Genomic DNA, 15,836 nt, shown 5'->3' on the forward strand with positions numbered 1-15,836 from the left:
GTTTCTTTACCAGTGCATTTTGCATTTAGTGCTATGAATTTTCCTCTTAGGACTCCTTTCATTGTGTTCCATAGGTTTGGGTATGATGTGACAACATTTTCATTAAATTCCAGGAAGTCTTTAATTTCTTTCTTTATTTCATCCTTGACCAAATTATCCCTAAGTAGAGAGTTGTTCAGTTTCCACATGTATGTAGATTTTCTGTTTCTTTTGCTGTTATTGAAGACCAGCTTTAGGTTCTGATAAGGTGCATGGGAGAATTTCAATCGTCTTGTTTCAGTTAAGGGTTGTTTTGTGACCAATTATATGGTCAGTTTTGGAGAGGGTACCATAAGGTGCAGAAAAGAAGGTGTATTCTTTGGTTTTAGGGTGAAGTGGTCTATAGATATCTGTTAAATCCATTTGATTAATAACCTCTATTGGTTTCACTGTTTCTCTGTTTAGTTTCTGTTTCAGTGACCTGTCCATTGGTGAGAAAGGGGTGTTGAAGTCTCTCACTATTATTGTGTGGGGTTCAATGTGTGTTTTGAGCTTTACTAAAGTTTCTTTTATGAATGTGGCTGTCCTTGCATTTGGGGCATAGATGTTCGGATTAAGACTCTCTCCGTGGATTTTTCCTTTGATGAATATGAAGTGTCATTTGTCATAATGTTTGATAACTTTTGATTGAAAGTTGATTTTATTAGATATTAGGATGGCAACTCCAGCTTGTTTCTTGGGACCATTTGCTTGGTAGAACTTTTTCCAGCCTTTTACTCTTGAGATAGTGTCTGTATTTGTTAATAAGATGTGTTTCTTGTGTGCAGCAAAATGCTGGATCTTTTTTTGTGTATCCAGTCTGTTAGCTTATGCCTTTTTATAGGTAAGTTGAGTCCATTAAAATTGAGAGATATTGAAAACAGATGACCATTGGTTCCTGTTATATTTGCTTTTGTAGGTAGCTTTATGTGCTTCTGGTTTTCTCTTTTTGGCTTTGTTGTGAGATGCTTAATATCTTGTCTTTTCTTTGGTATAGTTATTTTTCTTGTATTGGAATTTTCCTTCTAGGATCCTCTGTGGGGCTGGACTGGTAGATAGAAACTGTTTGAATTTGGTTTTGTTCTGAAATATTTTGGTTTCTCCATCAGTGTTGATTGAGAGTTTTGCTGGGTATAGTAGCCTGGGCTGGCATTTGTGTTCTCTTAGAGTCTGAATGACCTCTGACCAGGTTCTTCTGGCTTTCATAGTCTCTGTTGAGAAGTCTAGTGTAATTCTGATAGGTCTGCTTTTGTATGTTATTTAGCCCTTTTCCCTTGCAGCTTTAAATATTCTTTCTTTGTTCTGTGTGTTTAGTGTTTTGATTATTATGTAACGAGAGGATTTTCTTTTTTCGTTCCATTTATTTGGTGTTCTGTAGGCTTCATGTACCATTATGGCCATCTCTTTAGGTTGGGGAAGTTTTCTTCTATGATTTTGTTGAAGTCATTTTCAGGTTCTTTGAGCTGGGAATCTTCATTCTCCTCTATTCCGATTATTCTTTAGTCTTTTCATTGTGTCCTGAATTTCTTGGATGTTTTGGGTAAGAAGTTTTTTATGTTTTTAATTTTCTTTGACCATTGTGTCAACATCTTCTACTGTATTTTCTATACCTGAGATTCTCTCTTCTTTTATATTCTGTTGGTGATACTTATATCTGTAATTCCTGACCTCTTTCCTAAGCTTTTCATTTCCTGGTTGGCCTCCATTTGTGTTTTCTTTATTGTTTCTACTTCTACTTTTAGGTCTTGGACCACTTTATGCAATTCTTTGCGTTTTCTATATATCTTTAAGGGATTTAATTGTTTCCTCTTTAAGGGCTTCTACCTGTTCAGCTGTGTTCTCCTGTATTTCTTTCATTGAATTATTTATATCCTTCTTAAAGGACCCTATTATCTTCATGAGATAGGATTTTAGGTCTGCTTCCTAATTTTCAGGTGTGTTCGTGTATTCAGGACTTGCTCTGATGGGAGAACTGGATTCTGATGATGCCCACATGTATTGGCTTCTGTTGCTTATGATCTTGCGCTTGCCTCTCACCATCAGGTCATCCCTAGTGTTTCCTGGTCTGGGTGACTCTGTCTGGAGTTTGGTCTTTTGTCCCTGGGTTACAACAGGTCTCCTGGCAGGCCTATGGCTTTGGCTGTAGCAGATCTCCTGTGGGGCCTTCAGACTGTTGGGTCTTCAGAGGAGCAATTATACTGTTGTCCTATGAGAAGCTTTTCTCTGGGGCAGGGGAAAGAGGGTGTCAATGGACTGTGTTTCCTTGTGTGCCACCCTCCAGGGAGGCTTTCAGTCTTTTGGGTCAGTAGTCCTACATGCCTCAGAGCCCCTGGGAGGTCTTCAGACTGTGGTGTCAATTGCCCAGTTGCCCTGTGTACAGAGGAACTCCTGGTCCTGGGTGCAGTGGATCTCCTGGGATCTCTCCAGTTTTGGTGTCAGATACCCTGGGTGCAGCAGATCTCCTGGGATGCCTCAGATGTGGTATCAAATATTTTGAGTACAGTGGTTCTTCTGGTATGCTTCAGGATATGATGTCAAATATTCTGAGTGCAGTGAATATTTCTGGTATGTCTGAGGATATAGTCTCTTCAGAGGAGCATACTTGCTAGCAGTCTGTCCCAGTAGAAAGGACCAGGTAGAAGAGGATTGGTCTTCAGCTGGTGAGGGGTTAGGGGAGGTGGTGGGTCCCCGATTCCACTGGCCCCCCAGCAGATGCTATGGGACTTGGAGAGGGGGGATTCTTACCAAATGCTGAGTGCAGCGAACCCTATGTTATGTCTGAAGATATAGCCTCTTTCAGGGAGCAGACTAGTTAGCAGTCTATCCCAGCAGAAAAGACCAGGTAGAAGGATTCGTATTCAGTGGATGGGTTTTTGGGGGATGGTGGGTCCCCAAGTCCACTGGCTCCAGCAGCTGCTGTGGGACTTGGGGTAGAGGTGGTTCTTACAAAATGCTAAGTGCAGTGGATCCTCTGGTATGTTTGTCCCAGGTGGAAGAGGTGAGCATATACTATTTGTAATGAACACACATTATTATATTTCCTATATTTTTACTCTCCAAAATAATCATGATCACAACTATTTCAGACACCACAATTTGCAACAGTGATTGAAAGATGTTCTTACTCTAGGTCCTTCTATTGTGGGAATGATATTCTAGCTTTGCAGAAAGCATCTAAAAATGGGATTTCTTGGACAGTATACTCTCCTGTTTCTACTTTCAAAGATTTTTAAGTTTATCTGAGAGATGAAGAGTAATGAAATATTCACACAATAACCTACAAAGAAAGTTTTTTTCTGCCATCTTGTCTTTGTGGTGTTCTTGGTTTTTTTTCAGTAAAGACAATCATTTCTTATATCTTCTACTCATGAAATCTTTCATATCCTTGGTAGCCATTCCTATTCATAACTGTGGTATGTTCTATATGACAGTTATATATGCATAGAGCTATCTGTTCCACTAGATAATATATTCACAGAAGATGGCTTACATTGTGGAGTCACCTTTGTCAGGGAATGGGGTGTAGCCTATGAAACAACCCAAACAAAGATGTGAAAGAGAACAAACACCTCTTATACAAGAGTCATTCTTGTGTTGGCTTCATCTTTCATACATTATAATCCCCAAATAGTACTTTTGCTGATTCTATAATGCTGCTTTATACTCTATTATGGTTCCTGAATCCAAGATAGTTAAAAAATGTAGACTATAATATAAATGTACTTTGGAATAATTAACTATTACTTTCCTTTATCCTGTTCTTACATAACGATTGACAAATATATATAGGTCACTTAGTACCTACAAGGATCCGTCTATAATCTTAATATAGAATCTCACCTGAGTTTCACATGTAGTCCAACAGAAATTTGAGGAATGAATGCTATTATTATCCTCTCCCATAAATAAAGAAACTGAGAATTAAAAGCATACTTAAAAAATGATAGATACAGGATGATAATCCGGCATATATGACTCCAAACTCGTTCATATCAAAATAATAACAAAAATAATCTCAAAATGTATTTCTAAAATTATACTCCAAAAGTATAAAATAACTTGACTATTTAATGGAACTACTTATAGTTTACAGGATAATGTAAGAAATGCAATCTATCTATAAAAATAAAATAAGCAGCATTATGGAAGAAAATATTATTTTTTATTTATAAGGTATGTGTCTTTATATTTGCATATCCATACATGCACATCTAATAATGTACATCATGGCATTAATAGGAGTTCAGAAACAACTTTCTACCATGTGGATTCCAGGGATCTAAATCAGATATTCAGGCTTGGCAGAAACTACATGTACCAACTAAGCCATCTGGCTGGTCCAGAAATATTATTTTTAAATAGGTGTATGAAGGAATACCTCTCCAAAATGGTGGGAATTACAGAGGACAGTATAGATAAAACTGGGAAAATTTGGAATTGGAAAGTAGGGCATTCCAGGGACATGAAATATAAATTCAAATGGACAAAACACTATGAAATACAGAATTTTAAACATTCTTAATTTTGTTTATAGGAATTCGGGCATTTAAAGTGATAAGAAAATATTTCCTGCCATCTTAATGGTTGTAAATGGTACTCCCTAGGCATCATGGAATTACGATGGCAAAGCTGCTTCTTAAAATAAATTCATATGCGTTACATTTAAATGCATTTGGAGCTGTGGCAAAGTATTTGTTGTTCAAATATAAGGACATGCGTTCAATCCACTACACAATTTGGATTGGTAGCAATACACATTTACTATCACAGTATTGGGGAAGCAAAGCTAGGAGGATTCCTCCATCTTCCTGGCCAAACAGCCAATCTGACTCCCTGAGCTGTTTCAGTGACAGACTGTATCAAACAACAAAGAAAAAAGCAACTGAGGAAGATCCAAAATATCAATGCATGACCTCTACACATACCTGCAGATATGCACATGTATTCATAAGCATATGTACCACAGAAACTTCAATAAAATAGAAGGTTGTGCAGGCAGAGTTGCCTAGCAGAATGAAGAGCTCTTTCAGCCTTTGTCCATTGGTGGCAGTTGCTCTCATTGCTGCAGCCCCTAAACCATTCCCCAACCATGACCCTACAGCAAGACTGATCAGCACTGTCCTTCTCACCATGTGTGCAAGCAAAGTTTTGATAATGTTGTACTCTGCTGTACAGACATGTGAGCAACTACCCAGAAGTCTTACACTGAACGAGGAGCCTCACTCCTTTGCAGGTGCCTTGCCAACTTGTGCTTTTCTGTTTTCATATATCAAACATACTGGATACAATCTGGGTAGAACCTTGTGCCTAACATGTTAGTAATGAGTTGCTATTAAATAAATTCTAACCTGTGAACTTCTCTTTTAAATGCAGAAAAATAGCCTAATGATAGTAAATTTGGAGGCTTGGAACTGAAGGTAAGAATCTCATTTAATTCAACTATCTAAGTAAAAGTGGTAAGAGGTGGGTTATAGAAAAAGAGGCCTGCCATAAGCATTCTATATATATAAATTATTATTATAATATTATTAATATTAATATTAATATTATAATATTATTATAAATTATTAAATTAATATTATAATATTATTATAATATTATGTATACATACACAAATATCCTCATATTTGAACAACAAACACTTGGCCATAGCTCCAAAATGCATTTAAATGTAATGCATATATATGCATATATGTGTGTGTGTGTGTGTGTGTGTGTGTGTGTGTGTGTGTGTGTGTAATTTCCAAAAGAGTAATTGGTTTGGGAAGAAAAAGTATCAACCATTTGGGATAGTTTGACAACTTGTTGGGATAGTTAGTTAGCAGTAGGATAACTTCAGGAAAATAGAATCCAGCTGAGCTTGAGTGAGCTGGTCACAAAACTAGCAAACCAACACCCATTTTACTATTGTGTTTCCAGTTCATCATATTAAGCATTCTCCACAAACTAAAGCGAGTTCTTTTTAAAGAGCTTTGCTTGAATTGAATCACAAGAGAGGAAAATACGTGGTCTATGTATGGATGATAAGGCCAAAGTAAGTTCTACATTCTCAATAATTACTTTAAATAAAATAAAACAGAAACAAATAAACAAGAAAATAAAAACAATGTGAGACCTAGCCTATGGCCTTTAGACATAAAAATATATAGAAAACTCATGTGTCCAGGCAATGGGAGAAAGCATGCTAATTGACAATTTACAGATGTCCCATTGTCAATCTACAAGTGAGAGACACTAGAGAAACCATGTGCCCTCTGTATTAATTGACTTCAATCCTTTGAGCATTCTAGTAAATGAAAAGATCAGGGGGAACACTGGACAGCTGGATATCAGGGAAGCAAGCAACTCAACTGCATGACACGCAGATTGATTTACAAGATCAAAAACATAGCTTAGGGGGAGAACTCTTGGAATGGAGTACAAATTGGCTTAGGGACAGAAAACTAACATCAGGGAGAAAAGGGACTTGTAACTGGCAATGAGCAAGCAGGAGCCAGTTTTTCGGTCTTCCCATGAATATCCCTAGCATGTGTATGCAAGAATTTTAGAGCTTAAATTTTACTTACCATAAAACTAGAAGTTGTAAATATAGTAGATGGCAAATATGTCGATTTCTTCAACCAGGAATAGGACTCCCAAAGTGGGTTTATAGCTTTTTTCCCCATTCCCTATTAGATATTCATCAGAGTAAGCACCAAAACACCTTACAGAGGCCAGAAAAAGAGACACCTTTTCCTCAGAACACCTTTCTCTCTCTCTCTCTCTGTGTCTCTGTCTCTGTCTCTCTCTCTCTCTCTCTCTCTCTCTGTCTCTCTCTCTCTCTGTCTCTCTGTGTGTGTGTGTGTGTGTGTGTGTGTGTGTGTGTGTGTGTGGACTGTGTGTCCCTGTCTGTGTCCTTGTGTGTGTGTGTATGTGTGTCTGTGTGTGTTTGTGTGTGTGTGTGTGCATGCATGTGTGTGTTTCCCCAGACCAATTCCTCAGTTTCATCCATAGAACTGCAACAGAACACAGCTGCAACCTTCCCTCACCCCTGACCACATGTCTTGTAAGGAAAAAACAAAAACAAACAAACTACAACAACAACAAAACAAAACAAAAAAGGACAAACTATAACTCCTAACCACCCTCCCCCAACTTGTTGATTTGTTCCACAAGCCAACTTTAACAGGTACCTCTTGCTAACTGGAGTGAAGACAACTTGTTGCATTCCTAGGACAACAAGTAGGCTGAAGATACATCCAGACCGATCCTACTGGTCCTGAGATCAAATCTCCCCTTTCTTATCCCCAGCTCTGTAGCTGGAAACCTGCTGTAGCCTTCCTTTCCTCTCTGACTCCCATCCCCAGTTGATCATAAGGACCTTCTCCTTCAAACTCTCTTCATCCAAGTTACCCAGCTTCTAACACAGCAGGAATTTCCTGTGAACATACCAGCAGCACAAGCAAGGGAATCTGGTAATATACAGCCATTACATGCTCCAAAAATCCAGAGAGGAAACAGAAATCAAAGAACAAACACTCATCCTACAAAGTCAAATTCTAATAGTACCACCTAGAACTTCAATCATTCCAAACCCAGAGGCAGAAAGGCCAGCATAAAAACATATTCAACATCAGTCAGGATAAGATATCTCTGCAAGACCTAGCTAGTCTAAAAGAGCAGGTTCTGGATAGTTCATCATAGCTGAAGTACGAGTAAAAGACATTAAAACCAACTTTATAAAGGTGATAGAGATCCTTAAAGAGGAAATGAATAAATCCTTTAAAGAAACCAAGAAAACACAAACAATTGAGGAAATAAATAAAACTGTTCAAACCTGAAAGCAGAAATTGAAGCAATAAGAAAACACAAAGTGAAGGAAATCAGGAAAAGAAAAGTTTAGGAATGCAAACAAGAACAGAAGCACGCTTCACCAATATCGTACAAGACACAGAAGAAAGAATCTCAGGCATAGAAGATATCACTCAAAGAAACGTTAAATCTAAAATCAAAAACCTCCTAATACAAACCATCCAGAAAATCTGGGACACTAAGAAAAGACAAAACCTAAGAATAATAAGTAAAAGAAAAGAAAACAAATCTACCTCAAAGATACCAAAAATATTTTGAACAAAATCATAGAAAAAAATTTCCTAACATAAAGTAGGAGATGCCTATAAAGAAACATAGAGAACACCATATAGATGAAACAGAAAAGAAAGTTCCCTCATCACGTAAAAATCAAAACACTAAACACACAAAACAAAAAGTAAATATTGAAAGCTGCTAGTACAACCACTCTGGAAATCAGTCTGGCAGTTCCTCAGAAAATTGGATAAAATACTACCTGAGGACCCAGCTATACCACTTCTGGGCATATCCTCAAAAGATGCTCCAACCTACAACAAGGACACATGCTCCACTATGTTCATAGCAACCCCATACAAAGAACAACAATATCAACCAACCTGACCTCCCAGAGCTCCCAAGGATTAAACCACCAACCAAAGAGTGTACATGGAGGAACCCATGACTCTAGCTGCATATATAGCAGAGGATGGCTTTATTTGGCATCAATGGGAGGAGAGGCCCTTGGGCTTGTGAAGACTCGATGCCCCAGGGTACCAAGGTGGGAGTGGGTGGGTGAGCACCCTCTTAGAAGCAGGGGGAGGGGTATGAGATCAGACATTTTCAGAGGAGAAACTGGGGAAGGGGATAACATTTGGAATGTAAGTAAATGAAATATCCAAGAATAAAAAGCCTACAAGGGACAAAGACCAAGTTGCATTTAAAGCAGACATATTAAAACTAAATTTGACTTCTCAATTGAGACTCTAAAAGCTAGAGGGATGGAATAGATGAACTACAGATGCTGTGAGACCACAGATGCCATACCCAACAAAACTTTCAATCAACGTGGATAAAAGAAATAAAAATGAAGTCAAATTTAAGCAATATCTATGTCTAAGCCAGCCCTCTAGAAAGTACTAGAAGGACAGCTCCAACTTATGGATGTTAACTATGCACATGAAAACACAAAGACTAAATACCAGCAAAAGCAACATAAGAGAAGCACACAAACATACACACACACACACACACACACACAAACACACATCACCACCAGCACCACCACCACCACTGCTATCAACAACAACAAAAATAACATGTATCAACAATCATTGGTCATTGATATCTCTTAATAACAATGATCTCAATTCCCCAATAAAAATGATGCAGAATAACAGAATGGATGCAAAAATAGTATCCATAAGAAGCAAACTGGTATTGCCATTTTAATATCTAAGAAAATAGACTTCAAACCAAAACTAGTCAGTAGATAAAGGGGAGAATACTACATACTTATCAAGGGAAAAATCTACCATGATGATATTTCAATTCTTAACATCAATGTCCCAAACACAAAGGCATCTAATTTTATACAATAAACACTAGCACAGCTTAAATCACATATTGCCCATCACACATAGTGTGAGACTTCAATACTCAACTTTCACCACTGAACCGGTCATCCAGATAAAAAGTAAAGAGAAATACTAGAGCTATCAGACCTTCCAGATTAAAGGTAGGTATCATCCACAGCAGAAAAAAAGAGAAATCCTGCAAACTCAGGAAAAATGAACAACTGTCTGTTAAATGAAAACTGAGTCAAGACAAAAATAAGACAGATATAAAATACTTCCTAGAATTCAAAGAAAATAAATACACAGCAGGCCCAAAATTATGCTGGGGCAAACAAATGCAGTATTAAGAGGAAACTCACAGCAGTAAGTGCCTACATTTAAAAAAAATGGAGAAACGTCATATTAGCAACTCACCAGTACCCCGGAAAGCTCTAGAACAGCAATTTTCAACCTAAAAGTGGGTCATGACCACTTTGGAAGTCTAATGACCCTTTCACAGAGCCCACTTAAGAGCTTCAGAAAACACAGATATGAAAATTGAAATTATGAAAATTGCAGCAAATTGGCAGTTAGGAAGTAGTGATGAAAATAATTTCATGGTTAGGGATCACTACAACCTGAGGTCCTGTGTCAAAGAGTTGCAGAATTACGAAGGCTGAGAACTACTGAACAAAGAGAAATAACCTCAGTTAAGAGGAGTAGATGGCAAGAAATAATCAAATTCAGGGCTGAAATCATTAAAATAGATTAAAAATTATAATTCAAAGAATCAGTGAAACAAAGTATTGGTTCTTTGAGAAAATTAACAGGATCAACAAACCCTTATGCAAACTAAAAGGCAGAAAGAGAATATCCAAATTAACAAAACCAGAAACGAGAAGGGAAATATAACAACAGACACAGAAGAGATCTGGAATATCATAAGAACATACTTAAAAAAACCTATAATCCACCAAATTGGAAAATCTAAAAGAAATGAATAATTTTCTGGATATTCACTACTTGCCAAAGTTATGTAAAGATCAGATAAACAATTCAAATAGATGTATAACCCCTGAGGAAATAGAAATAGTTATTTAAAATAAATAAAGAAAGAAAAAACAGGGCCATATGGTTTAGCATAAAATTCTAACTCTTTCAAAGAAAAGTTAATGCCGGTACTCTTTATCTTATTCCATAAAATAGAAACAAAAGAAACATTTCCCAATATGTTTTATGAGACCACGGTTACCTTGATAACCCAAACCACATAAAGATCCAACAAAGAAAGAATTACAGACTAACTCCCCTTATGAACATACATGCAAAAATACTTTTAAAAAGTCCTTACTACCAAAAACATATCAAAAAGATCATCCAACATGATCAAGTAGGCTTCATCCCAGAGATGGTGATATGGTTCAGTATATGAAAATCATTTTGTGTAATCCACCATATGAACAACTGATAAAAAAAAACCCATAATTTCATTAGATACAGAAAACACTTTTGACAAAAGTCACTATCATGATAAAAGTCCAAAGAGATTAGGAATATAAAAGATATAACCAAACATAATAATGGCACTCTCCAGCAAGCCTATAGTCAACATCAAAATAAAAGAGGAGAAATTCAAAGCAATTCTGGGAGTAAGACAAGATTGTTCATCCTCTTCATGCATGTTAAGTATAACATTTGATGTTGTAGCTAGAACAATAAAGCAACTGAAGAAGATAAAAAGGTTATAAATTGGAAATTTAAAGAATATAAAGAATATAAAAATATCAAAGAATCATTATTTGCAGATTGTATGGTTGTACATTTAAGTAACCCTAAACTTTCCAGTAGGGCACTCCTATTTCTGATACATTTCATCAAAGTGTCTGGATATAAAGATTAACTCAGAAAAAAATCATTATCTCTTCTATATATAAATGACAAGCAGAACTGAGATAGAAATCAGGAAAAGAACACCTTTCACAGTAGCCACAAATACTATAAAATGTAAGTTACTCTAACCATGCAAGTAAAATGCTTGCATTATGCAAACATAAGGACTTTAAAGAAGGAATTTGAAGAATATTTCAGGATATGGAAAGATCTCCCATGAGCATAGATCAGTAGTAAATAAACAGTAATTTAAAAAGTCATCCTATCAAAATAATCTACATTTCAATGCAGTTTCCATCAAAATTCCAACACAACACAAAATTCCAACACAAGGAAAACAGAAAAACATACATATTCATCAATGGAAATTGAATTGAACTGAAGATCTAGTCATAAATGCACACACTTGTGAACTCCTAAGTTTTTATAAAACCAGAAATACATACCAGGAAAAATAAAAACAGTATCTTCAATAGTTGGAGCTGGTCTAACCATATTCTTGCACATTGAAAACTGTAACTAGATCCACATTTATCCCCCTGCCCAAAACTCAAGCCCAAATGAATGAAAGTCACCAATATAGACCTAGGTATACTGAAAGCACTGGCACGGGAGATGACTATCTGAACAGAACACCAATAGAGCAGATGCTAAGATCAACAATTAATAAGTGGGACCTCATGGGATTGAAAAGCTCTCTAAGGCAAATGACACCATTAATAAGAAAAAGAAGCAGACTACTAAATAGAAAAGGTTATTTAACAACTCATCATTCAATATAAAACATATCCGAAATATATTATCAAGAAACTAGATATCATAAAACCAAATAATTCAACTTAAAAATGGGAAACATACCTAAACAGAGAATCCCCAAGTGCAAAATATCACATGGGTGAGAAACACTTAAAGAAATGTTCAATATCCTTAAATCAAAACTACTTTGAAATTCTACCTTACACCTGTCAGAATGGCTAAGATCAATAAACACAAGAGACAGCGCTTGCTGGCAAGGATGTGGAACAAGGGGGAAAACTCCTGCAATGCTGGAGGGACTGAAAACTTGTATAAGCCACTATGGAAATCAATATTGTGGTTCCTCAGAAAGTTAGCAATTGATCTACTTCACTTGCTGTACCACAGCTATACCACTTTTGGACATCTACCCAAGAATGCTCCGTCCTACTACAAGGACATTTGCTCAACCATAATCATTGTGGATTTATTCGTAGTAGCCAGAAACTGGAAACAACCTAAATGTCCCTCAATGGAAAAATAAAGAAAAATAAAGAAAATGTGATAAGTAATACCTTTCCATGATGGAGTATTTTTTAGTTGTTAAAAAAAAACCACATCATGAAATTTGAAAGGAAATGTTTGGAAGTAGAAAAAACTCATTCTGAGTGAGATAACCCAGCCCAGAAAGACAAACATGGTATTTATTCACTTATAAATAAATGATAACCAAGCTACAATCCATAGATGCAGAGAGGTTTGCTAAAGAGGAGGGGTTTAGGGATGCAGGAATAGCTCTAGAAGGAGGATGTAAAATAGATTTTATTGGCGAAGAGGGGGCAGGTGGGAATGGGAGCTGGGAAGATCAGTTTTGGGGGAAATGGCAGAAGGAGAGAAATCAGGGAGGATAGTGGAATTGTAGAGGTTTTGGGAGGAGGTGGTGTAAAAATGCAGTGGAAACTTCTTGAATCTATGAAGAAGATGACTAGGAGGACTCAGGAGGGGATATGGGGTCCCAGTTGGCCATTCTTCAGCCAGGCAAGGCCCAGTGGCAGGACCAGGGTATCCAATTGTTATTGGCCGGGTGGGGATCATGGAAATACCCAAACAATCCAGGGTGTTGTTACCACAGTTTGTACTCTGCACAAACTGTTAGTGCAGGGAGGGCCCCACTGCTGAGGCCAACAAGTGCACAACTCGTTGAACATGGAGAAGTTGAATTGGTAGCTACATGGAACCCTCACCCCTATATGCTATACTTTTTGGTCCAGGAAGCTATGCTCTAGGCTACCAAAGAGGAACATGAACATCAACCTAACCACAAAACCTTTAACCTACCATCTGGCAAACCTGGAAAATATGCTAGGGTAACGGTGGCACAAAACACACGCAAATAACCAATGAATGTCTGATTTGATCTAAGGTCTATTTTACAAGAAGGAATCCACACTTGACACTGCTTGCTTGGGTAGCCAAGAACCAGAGACCAAATAGCCCAAAGTTATAGTGTAAAACCAACCACAATTAGTTTTTTTAAAAAATCAACAAAATGATTCCTAATGATATTCTACTGTACTAATAAATGGGTGCCTTATCTATCCATAATCAGAGAGACTTCTGCCCACAAGTCGATGGGAACAGATGCAGAGACCCACAGCTAGACAATTTGCAATGAAAATCTAAATTGAGGTCTCCAATAAATCCCTCCTCTCAAGCTCAGGAAATCCATAGAAGAGAAATCAGAAAATTTACAAGAGCCAGACTTAGATGGACGACATCAGGAGAATATCAGCCCTCTAAATTAACTAAATTATCTACATTTCTATGAGCTCTTGAAATTGAACCATCAAGCACAGGGCCTACACGAATCTGTACTAGGTCATCTGAATATATATTATAGCTATTAGCTTAGAATTTTAATGGAGTTCCTGACTGTGAGAATGAGTGAATGATTCTTACATCTGCTCTTGGGACATTTCTCCTTCCGTTGGGTTGCTGTGTCTATCCACAATATGACAGTTTTTCCTTCGTGTTACTATTTTTTTTTCATGTTTAATGTTATCTCTTAGAATCCTGTCCTTGTCTAATGAGAGATAGACAGAAAGGGTGTAGATCCAGAGGGGAGGGAAAGATGGAGGAACTGGGAGGAGTAGAGAGAGAGGAAACTGTATCAGGAATATTGTATGAGAAAATATTTTTAATCTAAGAAAAAAGAGAAAAAGAAACCTTACCAAGAATAGCCTTGTTTGTTTAACTTAACATCTACTGAGCTGAAGATTCTTTTTGCATTTCTTTGAATGTCACCATTCTATATGCTTTATATTTTTCCTATTTTAATGTGTGTGTGTGTGTGTGTTTGTGTGTGTACACAAATAAACTAACCCACACATGAGCCCATGTACTATTTATGGTCTTCTATGTCTATAGGTTAAAAAACAGACTTCAAAATATACCCTTTGCTTAGTAAGATTGGGACATTTTGTGGTTTGGACATTGCTTCTAAAATCCATGTTGAACTTTAATTCCATTGTAATAATTAAGAAATGGGACTGTAAGGAAGTAATTAGTCTCTAATGATAGATCGATGTCATTATTATCATCATAGAAATGTCATGCTCTCTTCCCCCTATCTGTTCAGTTGCTCTTCTGCCATGATAGGTTTGAAGCACAAGAAGGTGCTCACCATATACAGTTTCTTTATTAGATATGGCATTCAATGATATATGTCATTAGATATGTCATTATATTATATGTAACTAAGTTGAGGTTTTAGAAAGTTTTGAACTATGACCTATATTTAACAGAAATGCAAATACATGAAATAAATATACAAATAAAACATCTACTGTTATTAAATAATAAAGAAAAATTTTATTTCTTTAGCATGTAATATATCTATATATCATATATATGACCAATTTGCCATTTATTTAAGATAATAAAAAAGCTACATATCAAATTAGATGTAACTACTTACTTATTTTTTGGATAAAGAATTAAATCTTGACTGAATCATTAGTACTTGAGGACACAGAGCATCTTCAGGACACAGAGCTAGATGTTGAAGCTAGAGCCTCTACAAGACCAGCAAGTACTTGTAAACACCAACCCATCACTCCAGCCTCTAGTATCAAGATACTGATTTGATATTTACATGCTGAGGAAGACAATAGAAAAATGGAAAAAGACTGTAGGTTCTTTTTATAATTAAATGATTACATACATATAAGAACAGAAAATGTGTGTCTCCAATGAAAATACAGCAAACCATAATATGTAATTTTTAAAAATCTCAACAGATGTGTTTCAGGCAATCTGTGTTGGAATGGTATGATGTTTTATGGTTTGGCAGCATTCACAGTATGCCAAATGTACAAAGTGCAGACAGTTTGTGCTCAGAACCATGGTTGCAATAAGTCTTAATAATGGTCGAGCACTGCAAGAAACACTTAGATTCATTATGGGTTTTATTTTCAACTAATTTTCAGTTGCTTCAGATTCAGAAGCCTTTACCAGTGCCAATTTTTTCATAATCACTAAACTGAGTTACATAACCCCATTAGGGGCTACAACCCGTAGTTTAAATAGCGTCCAAACGTAAAGTTACTTTAAAACACTGACAAACTATTTCAGTTGCACTCTCCCATTTAAGTATAATCTAAATAAATTTGGTTAATATTTGAAACTGTGGTGAAATTCTAATTTTTAATCATTTAACATCTTTCTTTAGGGACCTCTTCATCATTGGCACCCATTTTCTTCAATAAGCTTCCACTTGGTGACACCCTGGTGACCCCATTAGCTCTCCAG

The sequence above is a fragment of the Rattus rattus genome, chromosome 5 (genome assembly GCF_011064425.1).
Source record: "Rattus rattus isolate New Zealand chromosome 5, Rrattus_CSIRO_v1, whole genome shotgun sequence".
Taxonomy (NCBI): Eukaryota; Metazoa; Chordata; class Mammalia; order Rodentia; family Muridae; genus Rattus; species Rattus rattus.